Raw genomic sequence first — 4,941 nt, 5'->3', positions numbered from 1 at the left:
CATTTTAATTATCTTAAGGTTCAAGTTATCTACAACCGGACATTAACAAATTCCCATCTGCCCATAACCGCGGGCACGACTTTTGAAAGTTCAAATCCCTACAGGGGAGTCCCAACTTAGCCCATGACAAGCTCTCACGGTCAACGAAGGAATAGACCTCCTCCCAAGACGTTCCGATCAGACTCGGTACCTTGGTTCTTCAAGACACTTCGACAGGTTAAAACAAGACCAGCAACACCGCCCGAATGTGCCGACAAATCCCGATAGGAGCTGCACATATCTCGTTCTCAGGGCACACTCAGATGAGACTAGCTACGAGTAAAACCAACCCTCAAGTTTCCCCGAGGTGGCCCTGCAGGCAGCTCAGTCGGACCAACACTCAGAGGAGCACTGGCCCGGGGGGTTTAAATAAGATGACCCTCGGGCTCCGGAAACCCAAGGGAAGAAGAGGCTAGGTGGCAAATGGTAAAACCAAGGTTGGGCATTGCTGGAAAAGCTTTAATCAAGGCGAACTATCAAGGGGTTCCCATTATAACCCAACCGCGTAAGGAACGCAAAATCCGGGAACATAACACCGATATGATGGAAACTAGGGCGGCAAGAGTGGAACAAAACACTAGGCGAGAGGCCGAGCCTTCCACCCTTTACCAAGTATATAGATGCATTAAGATAACATGGCAATATAATGATATCCCAACAAGTAAATAGGGTTCCAACAAGGAACGGTCTCCAATCTTCACCTGCAACTAGCAACGCTATAAGAGGGGCTGAGCAAAGCGGTAACATAGCCAATCAACGGTTTGCTAGGACATGGTGGGTTAGAGGTTTGACATGGCAATTTGGGAGGCTTGAAAGCAAGTGGTAGGCATCGTAGCATTGGCATAGCAAAATAGAAAGCATCTAGCAAAGCAAAGATAGTAGTGATTTCGAGGGTATGATCATCTTGCCTGCAAAGTTGTCAGAGTTGACTGGATCCTCGAAAGCAAACTCAACGGGCTCCTCATTAGCGAACTCGTCTCCCGGCTCTACCCAAACAAGACAAACAAGCAACAAGGACACAATCAACCACGTGCAAGGATCAAACAATATGATGCAAGGATGGTATGCTATGCGGGATGTGATGCGGATGCATATGCAAGATTTGACAAGGGATGCATGAAACTGGCCTCAACTTGGGAATCCAAGTGTTCCACTGGAAAGATGAGATGAAATCGCTTGAAAACCATATAAAGAACGCCGGAATCAGAGTTACGTTTGGAAATGGCAAGCAATTCAAATATGACACCGGTCTGCGATTTACAGCAAGTAGCCATCTAAATGCAACGAGATGAACATGCTACAACACCCAAACATGGCATAAAAATACATGGCAGGGATGCATTCATGATGCTTAACAAAAGTCTAGCACTGAGCTACGGCCAATTCATCCATTAACAGGTTCAAACAAGCATGGCAAAAATGCATATGGTAAACAGATCTCAGACTTAGTGAAATTAACACTTGTCTGGAATTTCAGATCAGGTAGCACACTTCGGAGCAACAAAACTACATGCTACAGGACCTGAACATGGCAAAGTAAAGCATGGCATGGAGCTACTCAAAGAGCTTAACAAAAGTCCCTTAGTGGCCTTGAGCCAAAAGGGATCAGAAAACACATTTGCAAGCATGTGAACATGGCAAAAAATATAATCAGTTTTCAGACTTAGTGAAAACTGGAGCATGCTGAAAACAGATTTCAAGTAGGCATGTTTACGAGCTCGATGCACTCACTACGGAGCAAGTCATGACCAACTAAGAATACATCCATCAAGAATACACAAAATGCAAGCTAGACATGGCAAGAACAATAGCATAGCATGCACGGATCAACTACAACATCATCGGCAAAATCGCTAACAAGTAGACAATCTGCCCGGATTCACGAAGTAGCAAAAGTGGAGCTTGATTGACTCAAGCTAGGGTGCTCCATAATTGCAAACAAAGACATGGATGGATAGAGCACTACAAGATTAACAAAACATCCTTACTGATCATCCTCAAAAGAGGCACGGATCACTCGGAAACAACATGAACATATGGCCATATGAGATAAACAGGTCAAGGACTTGGTGGAAATGCTAAGTCCCTGAAATCAGCATTACCAAGTGCCTCACTTTGCAAGCTTGTGCTAGTCACCACACACATCACAAAAATACATGGGTTGCACCTCTAGAAAGATGGCAAAACCCTTAATAAAACATATGTAGGGATCATGGGCATATCATGCACACATTAATCATGGCAAAAATGACAAATAACTAAATGGAGCGGCAGATCTGACAAATATCTCAAGAAGCACTCTTCTAACAGCATTTCGGGCATCAAGATGAACTCAAATGAAAATGATGCAATGTAATGAAATGATGTACTCTTTGATACGAACATTTTGATATGCTATATGCCCAAAATGGAGCTACGGATGCAGAGATAAAACATGACAAAGATAGCAAAAATATCAAGAGGAGAGGGGAAAAGTCAACCCAAACTAGGGTTACTGTAGCTCGGATCTGGATCGCGGTGGCGAGCACGACGAGGTTCGTCAGCGAGGATGACAGCGCGGCTACCGGAGCTGAGGGAGCTCGCCGGTGTGGAGGGGCTCGTCGGGGAGCTGAGGAAGCGTCGCCGGCGCGGCGCGGTTCGGTGGCGGAGCTCCCGCGGCGCGGCGCGGCCAGGCAAGGCGGCGAGGTGTCCTGCCGGCGAAGGTCGGAGCGGTGGCGGCCGGGAATGGCGGCGCGGCGGCCGGCGCGCTCTCCGGGCGGCGGCGCGAGGAAGAAAGGCGGCGGGGCGCGGGCGTGAGGCGGCGGAGAAGACCGGGCCAGGAGGGCCTGCTCCGGGCCTCGTGGGCCTGGCACGGACCGGCGGCGAAGCGGTCCCTCCAGGGATAGGTGGTGCCCGCGGATTGGTCGGTGGCGGCGGCGGACAACGTCCGGCTCCGTCCGGACGTGTCTGGTGGCGGCCGAGGAGATATTTTAGGGTTTCATGAAGGAAATATGCCCTAGAGGCAATAATAAAGTTATTATTTATTTCCTTATATCATGATAAATGTTTATTATTCATGCTAGAATTGTATTAACCGGAAACATAATACATGTGTGAATACATAGACAAACAGAGTGTCACTAGTATGCCTCTACTTGACTAGCTCATTAATCAAAGATGGTTATGTTTCCTAACCATGGACAAAGAGTTGTCATTTGATTAATGGGATCACATCATTAGTTGAATGATCTGATTGACATGACCCATTCCATTAGCTTAGCACCCGATCATTTAGTATGTTGCTATTGCTTTCTTCATGACTTATACATGTTCCTATGACTATGAGATTATGCAACTCCCGTTTGCCGGAGGAACACTTTGTGTGCTACCAAACGTCACAACATAAATGGGTGATTATAAAGGTACTCTACAGGTGTCTCCAAAGGTACATGTTGGGTTGGCGTATTTCGAGATTAGGATTTGTCACTCCGATTGTCGGAGAGGTATCTCTGGGCCCTCTCGGTAATGCACATCACATAAGCCTTGCAAGCATTGCAACTAATGAGTTAGTTGCGAGATGATGTATTACGGAACGAGTAAAGAGACTTGCCAGTAACAAGATTGAACTAGGTATTGAGATACCGACGATCGAATCTCGGGCAAGTAACATACCGATGACAAAGGGAACAACGTATGTTGTTATGCGGTCTGACCGATAAAGATCTTCGTAGAATATGTAGGAGCCAATATGAGCATCCAGGTTCCGCTATTGGTTATTGACCGGAGACGTGTCTCGGTCATGTCTACATTATTCTCGAACCCGTAGGGTCTGCACGCTTAAGGTTTCAATGACAGTTATATTATGAGTTTATGAGTTTTGATGTACCGAAGTTAGTTCGGTGTCCCGGATGTGATCATGGACATGACGGGGAGTCTCGAAATGGTCGAGACATAAAGATTGATATATTGGACGGCTATATTCGGACACCAGAAGTGTTCCGGGGAAGTTTCGGATAAAACCGGAGCACCGGGGGGTTACCGGAACCCCCCGAGGGGTTAATGGGCCTCACGGGCCTAAAGTGGAGAAGAGGAGGGGCTGCCAGGGCAGGCCGCGCACCCCCTCTCCCCCTAGTCCGAATTGGACAAGGAGGGAGGGGCGGCGCCCCCCTCTCCTCTCTCCCTTCCTTCCCCCTCTCCTAATTGGACAAGGAAAGGGAGGGGAGTCCTACTCCCGGTAGGAGTAGGACTCCTCCTGCGCGCCTCCTACTAGGGCCGGCGGCACCCTCCCTTGGATCCTTTATATACGGAGGCAAGAGGCACCCCATAGACACAAGTTGATCCACGTGATCATATTCTTAGCCGTGTGCGGTGCCCCCCTCCACCATAGTCCTCGATAATATTGTAGCGGTGCTTAGGCGAAGCCCTGCGACGGTAGTACATCAAGATCGTCACCACGCCGTCGTGCTGACGGAACTCTTCCCCAACACTTTGCTGGATCAGAGTCCGGGGATCGTCATCGAGCTGAACGTGTGCTAGAACTCGGAGGTGCCGTAGTTTCGGTGCTTGATCGGTCGGGCCGTGGAGACGTACGACTACATTAACCAAACGCTTCCGTTGTCGATCTACAAGGGTACGTAGATCACACTCTCCCCTCTCGTTGCTATGCATCACCATGATCTTGCGTGTGCGTAGGATTTTTTTTGAAATTACTACATTCCCCAACATTTCGGGGGAGAAGGAGATCCGGATTTCGGAGGGGTCTATTTAAAGGCATAGGAGGAGCTAGGAGAGTCCAAATGAGGTGTGGTTTTCGGCCACGCGATCGTGATCGAACGCTCTAGATGATGGAGAGGATTTAGGTGGGTTTTGGGCCAAAATGGAGGGGTGTTGGGCTGCAACACACATGAGGCCTTTTCGGTCCCC

This window comes from Triticum aestivum, chromosome 5A, assembly GCF_018294505.1.
Source record: "Triticum aestivum cultivar Chinese Spring chromosome 5A, IWGSC CS RefSeq v2.1, whole genome shotgun sequence".
Classification (NCBI taxonomy): domain Eukaryota; kingdom Viridiplantae; phylum Streptophyta; class Magnoliopsida; order Poales; family Poaceae; genus Triticum; species Triticum aestivum.
This window is presented reverse-complemented; position numbering follows the sequence as displayed.